This window comes from Ovis canadensis, chromosome 1, assembly GCF_042477335.2.
Source record: "Ovis canadensis isolate MfBH-ARS-UI-01 breed Bighorn chromosome 1, ARS-UI_OviCan_v2, whole genome shotgun sequence".
In the NCBI taxonomy this organism is placed as follows: domain Eukaryota; kingdom Metazoa; phylum Chordata; class Mammalia; order Artiodactyla; family Bovidae; genus Ovis; species Ovis canadensis.
Window position 1 is genome coordinate 255583575 of NC_091245.1, and position 12181 is coordinate 255595755.

At 36.6% G+C, this 12181-nt stretch overlaps 1 protein-coding gene across 1 annotated transcript in view; it reads left to right on the plus strand.

Annotated features, from left to right (window-relative positions):
• The window catches only part of STAG1 (STAG1 cohesin complex component), a 472075-nt gene that overhangs the window by 17004 nt on the left and 442890 nt on the right, over positions 1 to 12181 (plus strand). The gene's annotated exons all lie outside the window — the stretch shown is intronic.

Sequence of the window (12181 nt, forward strand, 5' to 3'; positions counted from 1 at the left end):
TTTAATGTTAATTTGGTCCCATTTGTTTATTTTTGCTTTTATTTCCATTACTCTGGGAGGTGGGTCATAGAGGATTCTGCTGTGATGTATGTTGGAGAGTGTTTTGCCTATGTTCTCCTCTAGGAGTTTTATAGTTTGTGGTCTTACATTTAGATCTTTAATTCATCTTGAGTTTATTTTTGTGTATGGTGTTAGAAAGTATTCTAGTTTCATTCTTTTACAAGTGGTTGACCAGTTTTCCCAGCGCTACTTGTTAAAGAGATTGTCTTTTCTCCATTGTATATTCTTGCCTCGTTTGTCAAAGATAAGGTGTCTGTAGGTGCGTGTATTTATCTCTGCGCTTTCTATTTTGTTCCATTGATCTATATTTCTGTCTTTGTGCCAGTACCATACTGTCTTGATGATTGTGGCTTTGTAGTAGAGCCTGAAGTCAGGCAGGTTGATTCCTCCAGTTCTATTCGTCTTTCTCAAGATTGCTTTGGGTATTCGAGGTTTTTTGTATTTCCATACAAATTGTGAAATTATTTGTTCTAGCTCTGTGAAAAATACCAGTGGTAGTTTGATAGGGATTGCATTGAATCTATAGATTGCTTTGGATAGTATACTCATTTTCACTATATTGATTCTTTTGATCCATGAACACGGTATATTTCTTCCTCTATTAGTGTCATCTTTGATTTCTGTCATCAGTGTTTTATAGTTTTCTATATATAGGTCTTTAGTTTCTTTAGGTAGATATATTCCTAAGTGTTTTACTCTTTTCATTGCAGTGGCAAATGGAATTGGGAAACTCACTTTTTAAAGATCACTGGCAGGTGAAAACTTGGATTTGCAATGAGCTGGTCAAACAGTGGTAGAATTTGTTGAAAGAATGGGTACAGAGGGTGACAAGTAAGAAATCACTCTAAGGCAGTATTGTAGAAGCTAAAGGATGAAATTAAAGCAATGAAATTCCATGTGCATGTGATTTTTGAGGCTGTGTGCCTATACTAGCAGCACAGTTTTACAGAGTTGATGTATAGACAAATACATTTTAATTTTGGTTAGTTAGAAAACCTAGCTGGCTCCCCCCCACACACACACATATTGCATTATAATTTCTATTAATAGTTTAATTTACATAGCTTTGGAAAGCAGTTTGCTAGTAGTTTTGGTGCATTATATTAAAAGGTAGAACAGATACTGAATGTTTATTAACCAAAACAAAGTTCCTTTGTATATAAATGGTGTGTGCATGTGTGTGTATGTTAGTAATGTTTCTTTGACATACAAAACCCAAATCTCTTACTGCTATCATTCTTCAGTGTGACTGCAGCTGTGGTTCTTTAGTCCAAACTGTACCACAGCCAGGCCAGTCAGAAACATCAGGTACTCCTGTGAGGTCTGATAGTGATATTATTCCACCCCACTGTAATAACCATATTGGTCAAGTCGCAAATACCCTGCTATGACTTTATCTTACTTGTTTGGCACTTAAATATTGTTTGTATTGTGATAAACTGTAATAATTCACATACGGTTTTGTATACTATAAAGTGTCTTCCAGGGTAGGGACATGTTTTTTGCATGTGTGCCTTACAGCAGTGGAGCAAGCACATTGCTGGGCAAAATAATAGACACTCAATAAATGCTGCTTAATTCAACCGTATTGAATAATTTAGATTCATACTGTATACTAAGCTTAATTGTTACACTTTAAATCTTTTTATTAGAGATTATTGCATTTAGCTTTAATGCTGAAAACATTCTTTGCTGAGATTAATTCCTTTATTATGCTATTTGTTCCTAAATCTTTTCAGCCACCTTTTTCCTGTCTACTTATACTTCATTCATTCATTGCATATTGTTACTGACCAGTTTCACTTTTAAGGTCAAGCTGAACAGAGCTTGGAAATGGGAAATAATTCTTTTGTCATGTGACTTTACTTTAAACAGATACCCACACAATTAAAGAATGGTATATTGATGTATGCATTGCCCTGTTTGCTTACGTTAGATTTTTTGATAAAGATGGTACAGGTTCATTAATTGACCAAGAAATTTGGATGCTTCTTTAGTTAATTCAAAATATTATTGAAAAAAATTTATCTTTGGGTTTACATAGAATGTTGAGGAAAATATAAATTTGTAATTATAATACTTCAGACATTTAACCTTTTCCATTTGTAATCTTTCTTAGTTCTCTTAAATTTTTTAATAGTTAGGAGCATTTCATTTTCTAAGATAATGAGAAAAAAATGGCACTTTGTATAAAAGACCTGTTCATGAATCTCTGTATATGTTGAATTTTATTTTTTGAACACAGTCATTGACAGTTTCTTTACAGTCCAGAGCCTTAGTCCTTTGACACCTTTCTTGTCTCCCTCCTGCTCTAATTTTCTCATGTAGCTTAGAACCTCATTTAACTTTTGAAATATGTTGTGCTGCTTTCCTGCTTTGTCTCTTCATTGTATCTTTTCAGTCAGTACTCAGCCACAGATCTGTACTGATTTCTATGTACCTGGCTCCAACCTGCTGAGCACATCTGGAAAAAACCATAACTTTGCTGACTGGAGCTACTAAATTATTCATGCTTACCCATCTTAATTGGATCATCACCGTTACCCAGTAGTTCTTTTTTGCCTAGTTAGTTCTTTTTCACTTCTCATAGCAGTTATTAAAAAATTTTTACTCTCTTGTAACCCCCTTAACCACTTACCCTCTTTCTCAATAGATGATCATATCTATTCACTGATAAACTTGGATTTAATTACTGTTTTATTTCCAGAATATGTTGAAATGAGGCTAGAGAGAGATAACCCTGACATTTGCTATGCCCAACCCTTGGAGGCATACACCAAACTAAGATAGAAATTTTAGAACAAAATTTAAAATATTTAACTTTGTAATACTTTTGGTTGAATATACTGTGGGCTGATTTTAGTATAAAATCACTTCAATTATAATTACATTCTTGGAGTAGTTTTATGTTTTGAAATTTAAGATTAAAACCATTCTTCTGCATGGAGTTAAAAGTTCCAAATAAATATCTTGTGGCACTTTTAAAAACTGCAGTATAACTTGTTAATGACATAAATAACACTGCCCATAAGTGTGATGAATTTATACCATGTAACCACTTCGCAGATCAAAGATCTAAAACAATTCTAACACCCTGAAAGCTTCTCTTAGTTATTTCTCCCTCTCCTCCCCCAAACTATTCCAACTTTTATAGCTATCATTTAATTATACTTTGTCTGAGTTCTTTTGCTTTACATGATGTTTGTGAGATTCATCCATATTTTGGCATGTACCCACAGTTCTTTTTTTATTGCTGTATTGAACACCACGGTTCAAAAGCATAAATTCTTCGGCCCTCAGCTTTCTTTATAGTCCAACTCTCATATCCATACATGACTACTGGAAAAACCATAGCTTTGACTAGATGGACCTTTGTTGACAAAGTAATGTTTCTGCTTTTTAATATGCTGTCTAGATTGGCCATAGCTTTTCTTCCACGGAGCAAGTTTCTTTTAATTCATGGCTGTAGTCACCATGTGCAGTGATTTTGGAGCCTAAGAAAATAAAATCTGTCAGTGTTTCCCTTGTTTTTCCATCTATTTGCCATGAAGTGATGGGACCGGATGCCGTGATCTTAGTTTTCTGAATGTTGAGTTTTTAGCCAACTTTTTCACTCTCATCTTTCACTTTCAACAAGAGGCTCTTTAGTTCTTCACTTTCTGCCATAAGTGTGGTGTTATCTGCATATCTGAGGTTATTGATATTTCTCCCAGCAAACTTGATTCCAGTTTGTGCTTCATCCAGTGCAGCATTTCGCATGATATACTCTCCATTTAAGTTAAATAAGCAGGGTGACAATATACCTGATGTTCTTGACATATTCCTTCCTGATTTGGAACCAATGTGTTGTTCCATGTCCAGTTTAACTGTTGCTTCCGGGCCTGCATACAGATTTCTCAGGAGACAGGTCAGATGGTCTGGTATTCCCATCTCTTTAAGAATTTTCCACAGTTGTGATCCATACCATCAAAGGCTTTGGTGTAGTCAGTAAAGCAAAAGTAGATGTTTCTCTGGAACTCTCTTGCTTTCTTGATGATCCTTGGATGTTGTCGACTTGATCTCTAGTTCTTCTGCCTTTTCTAAGTCCAGCTTGAACATCTGGAAGTTCACAGTTCACATACTGTTGAAGCCTGGCTTGGAGAAATTTGAACATTACTTCGGTAGCGTGTGAGATGAGTGCAGTTGTGCAGTAGTTTGAACATTCTTTGGCATTGCCTTTCTTTGGGATTGGGATGAAAACTGACCTTTTCCGGTCTTGTGGCCACTGCTGAGTTTTCCAGATTTGCTGGTTTATTGAGTGCAGCACTTTCACAGCATTGTCTTTTAGGATTTGAAATAACCCAAATGGAATTCCATCACCTCCACTAACTTTCTTCATAGTGATGCTTCCTAAGTTCCCCTTGACTTCTCATTCAAGGATGTCTGGCTCAAGGTGAATGATCACACCATCGTGGTTATCTGGGTCATGAAGATCTTTTCTGTATAGTTCCTCTGTGTATTGCCGTTTTTTCTGAATATCCTCTGCCTCTGTTAGGTCCATACCATTTCTGTCCTTTATTGTGCTCATCTTTGCATGAAATATTTTCTTGGTGTTTCTAATTTTCTTGAAGAGGTCTCTAGTCTTTCTCATTCTGTTGTTTTCCTCTATTTCTTTGCATTGAGAGCTAAGGAAGGCTTTCTTATCTCTCCTTGCTATTCTTTGGAACTCTGCATTCAGATGGGAATAGCTTTCCTTTTCTCCTTTACCTTTAGCATCTCTTCTTTTCTCAGCTATTTGTAAGGCCTCCTCAGACAACCATTTAGCCTTCTTGCATTTCTTTTTCTTGGGGATGGTCTTGATCACTGCCTCCTACAGTGTCACTAACTTCCACCCATAGTTCTTCAGGCACTCTATCAGATCTAATCTCTTGAATCTGTTACTTCCAGTGTATAATCATAAGGGATTTGATTCAGGTCATACCTGAATGGTCTAGTGGTTTTCCCTACTTTCTTCAATTTAAATCTGAATTTGGCAATACGAGTTCATGATCTGAGCCACAGTCAGCTCCCGGTCTTGTCTTTGCTGACTGTATAGAGCTTCTCTATCTTCGGTTGCGAAGAATATAATCAGTTTGATTTTGGTATTGACCATTTGATGATGTCCGTGTGTACCCTTGTCTATAAGCAATGTCATTCCTTTTGGTAAAGAATACAAAAAGAGCATTAGACTTTCTAACAAGACTCTAAGAAAAGGCACTTTTTTTGTTTTTCATTTACATATAAGATTAAAATTCTTCATTTGGCTCCAAATGGTACTATTTTTGTTTCTGCTAGTACTTTATTCAAGGTTGTTTATAAGTCTTTATTTATAAATTTCCTATCTTTATTCACATTTTATCATTTCTTTCTATTATAGTTCATCCTGATCCCTGTAAGATTATCTTATTATTAAAGGATTTCTCTGACTGCTCTTAAGACTGCAGTAAATAATCATTGGTTTTTCTCATAGAAGCATAGGCTTTCTTGGTCTTATTGGGTTTGCTTTTTAGACACTTGCATTGTGTAAAGTGGAAGGAACAACTGAATTTGGAGACCAGATATCTGGATTCTAATCCAAGCTAATCTGTTTATTAAGCAGCATGTCTTTTTGTGAATAACTTTTAGGGATAAGCCTCACTGACGTTAGGGATCAGAATGTATGTCAGAGGATGTCAGTAAATGGGCTACTGTAACAGCGCTCTATAAACTATGAAAAATGAATATGTACAGTTGTCTTTTGAGGGGGCACTTTGTACATTTGCAGATTTCTGAGCAGCATTCATCTAGTTTATAAAACAAAACAAAATACAAGTTGCAGTTGTCAGAGGCATGCAGCAGGGCGGTAGAGTGTCTTCAGGGAAGGCTGACTAGAGTCTGATGAGTCAGTTCTTAAGTGTGGCAGGAACTGATGAACTATGTACCAGACTCTGGTTCTCAGAATTGATATGTTTAGAAGTTCAATTTATTATTTAAACGTAGGAGTGTTTAGGTTTTGGGTGAAGTCTGCGGTGTAAGTCAGGGTGTCAGTCTATTGTTGTACACTGAGAAATGTAACTTTCAAATGAAATGGACTGCCTGTGCTCATTAGTCATTTTATTCTGCTCCTGGCCGAAGACCTGTGTCAGACACAGAGTATAATCTGAAGATTGACCGGTAAACCTAGAATGAACCCAAAGTAAGTTCAGTCATCTTAGTTGTCAGTATTATTGAACTGTGATAGTCTGATATGTATGTCTGCACTGCAGCAGATCTGGGTCAGAACACTATCCAGAGACAGTGCTGGAGACAAACTGCCAGGTTTAATTTGTTTCAGCACTCTTCAGAATTCAGTTAATTTGGTTTCTGCTCTCGTATAGTCATGGACAAGCGCGGGGTCCTGCTTCCCATGCTGCCTTATTTGTATTTTATGTATTTACTTTTTTTCATTCTACAGATGATTTATTTCTTATGTTTGATTCTCTAATTTAATTCTCATTCTGACTTTACCTCAGTTTTAAAGGAACCTTTTTTTGTGTGTCCCATATACTGCTTCATTAGTGGATTGAATTTATCCTTGCAGAGTTGAGTGATACTGCTTTGAGTGTACTTCTGGATGTAGGAAGAATAAGTTATTTTGTAGTCAAGTTTGGATCTCAATCTCAATATTGGCTCTGACATCTGTTTAGCTGAGATTTTCGGTCGGGTTACTTAGATGAATCTGTCCATTCATTTATCATCTCAGAGGCACTTTAGTCCCTCTGCTCCATCTTCCCCTCCTTTCCCTTCTCCTTTGCAATTATACTGAGGTATATATAACGTAAATACTCCTAAAGTATATGATTCAGTGATGTTTAGTTAACTTACAAAGCTGTACAACAATCACCACAGTCTAATTTTAGAATATTTCTGTCATCCCCAAAGAAATTCCATAACCATTTGCAGTCACTTCACATTTTCACCCCTAAACCTAGGCAACTAATAATTTATATTCTGTATTTATTCATTTGCCCTTTTTGGATAATTCATATAAGTGGAATTATAAAATATGTGGTCTTGTGTGTGTTTCCTTCTTTCATTTAAGTGGTTTTGAAGGATGACCTATATTGATAGCACGTTTCAGTACTTACTTTTTTATTGTTGAAGAATATTGATTTTGTTGATACATTGACCAGTTGATGATTATTTGGATTTCCATTTGTTGGCTGTTGTGAACAATGCTGTTAAAAGTTTGTGTACAAGTCTTGGTGAAGACATACTTTTATTTCTTTTCCATTGATACTTTGGAGTAGAATTGTTGTTAAATTTATATTTAACATTTTTAAAATTGCCAAACTATTTTCCAAAATGGCTATACCACTTTGTGTTTATGCTTATCAGTGTGTGAGGATTTCTGAATGTTTTAGATGTCTCTTTGATTAGATTTTAATATCACATATGATATTAGTTGCTATCAGCAAACAAGAGTCATAGCATTACAGGATTTTACTTCTAAAGCTAGAAAAAAAATTATATTTGAAAATGTAAAAATATAGTTCTAAATGTTTAAAAACCTAAATTTCAACTAGGTGAATGTAATCAAAAAATTAAGACAAAGCATTCTATAGAACTGTGGGAAAAATTTGTTACTTTAATTAAAATTAGCTCTTGATTACAGAAAAACCTAAAATATGACAGGTTAGTTCAGTGAATCCTCACATACTCATCACCCAGTTTCAAAATTGTTATCATGTCCAGTATTGTCTATAGCCATATCTGTTCCCTTCTCCCCTATATTATTTTGAAGCAAACCCTAGACATCGTAAAGATAAAGCCATTATCATACCTGATGCTATTAGTAATAATCCTTTACTTAGAATTTATTGTTTTAGAAGAGTGAGATGCAGAAAGAAAATTTTAAATACGTCTACTATTAAAAATGAAAATATTAATACTTAAAAATAGATTTCTAACTCAGGAATTGGAGTGTGTGTGTTTTAAGGAAATGTTTCTTTATGCATTTTTTAGTTCTATATTTCCCTCTCCTCCCCACCTAGAAAAATACGACAGTTTTGAGGGTATGGAGAATGGGATTATGCTTTCTGTGGTCCATTTACGTTAGGATAAGTATCTACTTCTGCTTCATTGACTACGCTAAATCCTTTGACTGTGTGGGTCACAACAGACTGTGGAAAATTCTTAAAGAGATGGGAATACCAGACCACCTTACCTGCCTCCAGAGAAACCTGTATGCGGGTCAAGAAGCAACAGTTAGAACCAGACATGAAACAATGAACTGGTTCAAAACTGGGAAAGGAATATGTCAAGGCTGTCTGTTGTCACTTTGTTTATTTAACTTCTATGCAGAGACATAACTGACAAAGGTCCATCTAGTCAGAGCTATGGTTTTTTCAGTAGTCACATATGGATGAGAGTTGGACTATAAAGAAAGCTGAACACTGAAGAACTGATGCTTTTGAACTGTGGTGTTGGAGAAGACTCTTGATAGTCCCTTGGATAGCAAGATCAAACCAGTCCATCCTAAAGGAAATCAGTCCTGAATATTCATTGGAAGGACTGATACTGAAGCTCCAATACTTTGGCCACCTGATGCGAAGAACTGACTTATTAGAAAAGACCCAATGCTGAAACAGATTGAAGGCAGGAGGAGAAGGGGATGACAGAGGATGAGATGGTTGGGTGGCATCACAGACTCAGTGGATATGAGTTTGAGCAGGCTCTGAAAGTTGGTATTGGACAGGGAAGCCTGCCTGGCTTGCTGCAGTCCATGGGTCGCAAAGAATCGGACACAACTGAGCAACTAAAGTATCTTCTAAACATGAGGTGAGGTTAGAAGGAATTTGCCATTTCTCATTGAAATTTACTTTATTGCAGCTTTAGGGAAATTTTTAAATTTACATTCAAATTGGCTTCCTGAGTTTTGGTCTTCCCTGGTGGCTCAGACAGTAAAGAATCCACCTGCAATGCAGGAGACCTGGGTTTGATCCCTGGGTTGGGAAGATCCCCTGGAGGAGAGCATGGCAACCCACTCCAATATTTTTGCCTGGAGAATCCCCATGGACAGAGGAACCTAGCGGGCCACAGTCCACGAGGTTCCAAAGAGTCGGACATGACTGAGTGATTAAGCACAGCACACAAATTTCTATAACATGGTTTCTGATCAGCATTATAGATCCTCTGGATACTCCCAGTTTCATGGTCTATTTTTCGTTTTGTTTTCTGAAAAGAGTACAGTTTTTCTTTTCCTGGTACACAGAATTAGTACCAAAACACCTGTAATATCAAAGTCAGTGGTAACTTTATGGTAAGTCTGGGCTTTCAGATTTACTAAAGAATAAAATGAGAAGGTTTAGTAGATGGAGTATGGGTATTGGACAGGGTTAACTTAAAGCTCAGCATTCAGAAAACGAAGATCATGGCATTTGATCCCATCACTTCATGGGAAATAGATGGGGAAACAGTGGAAATAGTGTCAGATTTTATTTTTCTGGGCTCCAAAATCACTGCAGATGGTGATTGCAGCTGTGAAATTAAAAGATGCTTACTCCTTGGAAGGAAAGTTATGACCAACCTGGACAGCATATGAAAAGCAGAGACATTCCTTTGCCAACAAAGGTCCGTCTAGTCAAGGCTGTAGTTTTCCCCGTGGTCATGTATGGATGTGAGAGTTGGACTGAAGAAAGCTGAGTGCCAGAGAATTGATGCTTTTGAACTGTGGTGTTGGAGAAGACTCTTGAGAGTCCCTTGGACTGCAAGGAGATCCAACCAGTCCATCCTAAAGGAGATCAGTCCTGGGTGTTCATTGGAAGGACTGATGCTGAGGCTGAAACTCCAGTACTTTGGCCACCTCATGCAAAGAGATGACTAATTGGAAAAGACCCTGATGCTGGGAGGGATCGGCGGCAGGAGGAGAAGGGGGCGACAGAGGATGAGATGGCTGGATGGCATCACCGACTCGATGGACGTGAGTTTGAGTGAACTCCGGGAGTTGGTGATGGACAGGGAGGCCTGGCGTGCTGCAATTCATGGGGTCACAAAGTGTTAGACATGACTGAGCGACTGAACGGAACTGAACTGATGGTGTTACACTTTATACATTTACAGAGCAGAGCAAGGAGAAATGGAAAAACAGAAGGCAGCTATTAAGTGCCTGTTAGATACACTCATTGTGGTAATTTATTTACATAAATTCCTGATTGCTTGTTACAACAATGCTGGAAAGATTACATGTATTATTATCTTCATTCTAAACCAAAGCTCAGAAATGTGAAGTGTTTTGCAAAATGTGTATGTTATCCTCACTATGAGTGAGGAATCTAAGGCTTGCAGAAGTGTAATTTGCAAAAATGCTTACAACTAGTTAATGTCAGAATTTCAGTCTAGGGCTGCTTTAATTTGAAAGTTTATGTTTCTTTCTGTTGTGGACAGTTGTATACCAGGGAGATAATGCACATTTTTAATCTTTTTTTTTTTTTTTTTGTCTTAAGCATTATAATGTTAAAAGCTACTCTGGCCAGTTAGTTAATTAAAATACTTGTAATATAACTGTACTTGTTAGTAATATATTTAGGCAACTTTATAGAAAAGTAAAACGAGTTATTTTCTGTTACCTGCATGGCTGAATTGGGTTTATAGAATAAGCATCCTGAAAGCACATGGTCAAAGCAATGGGTCATCAAAAGTATTTTCAGAACTTCAGCTTTTCAGGTACAAATGTCAGCAGTTTTGCCATTTTCCAGTTTTAGATTAAAAACTTGTTCAGTGTTGCACCGGGTATGCTTCCTTAGCCACTAGTGGTTTGCATAGCACTCATTGGAGAAAACTCAGATTTGGAAGATTTAACTCTTAAGGGTTTTATCTTTTTTCAAGGTAAAATAAGCTGATAGAGAAAATTTGAGCTAAGGAAGGTGCAGGCATTCATACTAAGCAAGAGCAAGACCAGAGCAGAAACCATTTGTGACAGGCCCAAAGTAACTTCTTTCTCTGTGTTGTGAGCCATTAGAAATGATGCACGTTAATTTATGTGTGAAAGTGAAGTCGCTCAGTCATGTCCGACTCTGTGCGATCCCTTGGACTGTAGTCTACCAGGCTTCTCTGTCCATGGGATTTTCCAGGCAAGAGTACTGTAATGGGTTGCCATTTCCTTTCCCAGGGGATCTTCCTGACCCAGGGATCGAACCCAGGTCTCCTGCATTGCAGGCAGACGCTTTATGCTCTGAGCCACCTTATATATTCCTTTTTTAGCTATAGTAATTGACTAAGATGTTTAGCAGACTTTCTCTATTTGCCTTTCAAAAAGAACTTTCAACTATGAAATAAAGCATGTTAAGTGCATCAAACATAAATGTACTGCTTAATTATTGTAAAGTAAACATTGTGAATCTGATTTGGTCAAGAACCAGGACATTGTCCGCACTGGAGAATCTCCTCCACTGCATGCCCATTTGCATTATAGCCCCATCCCTTTACGCTAAATGAATCATTATCCTGGTTTTTTTTGTTTAGAATTTTTCTTGTTTTTAAAAAATATTTCTACCTTCTAAGTCTTTATTCCTAAATGCTTGGCTTTGTCTATTTTATAGTTTCACACGGACAGAATCATGCTTTTTTTTTTTTTTTTAATGTCTTGCTTCTTTCAGTCAGTACTGTATTTGTGAAATTCATCCAGGTTGTGAAGACATAATTCATTTTTAATAAGTACTCAGTTGTGTGATTATGCCACAGTTTATCCATTCTACTGTCGATGTCCATTAGATTATTTTCAGGTCAGGGCCATTATGAATAATGCTTCTAAGAACAATCCTGTATATGTTTTTAATACCATTTTTCTTGGATCTGTATCTTGGAGTCAGATCTTTTGGTCTTAATGTATGTCATCCAAAAATGCCAAGTTGTTTCCCAAAGTAGTTTTGTTGTTTCATATTTTATGTCTACTAGCAGTATATGAGAATTCCCTTTCCTTTCTTTATATTTCTCCTCAGCACTTACTCCTAGTCTTTTAAAGTTTTAGCCATTTTTGATGGCTTAAGTTTCTATTTTCACTGGGTACTAATGCTGTTAAGAATCTCACTTTTGGCTCTTTTTATAAGTGAAGTGATTGTTCTTATCACTTGTCCATTTTTCTGTT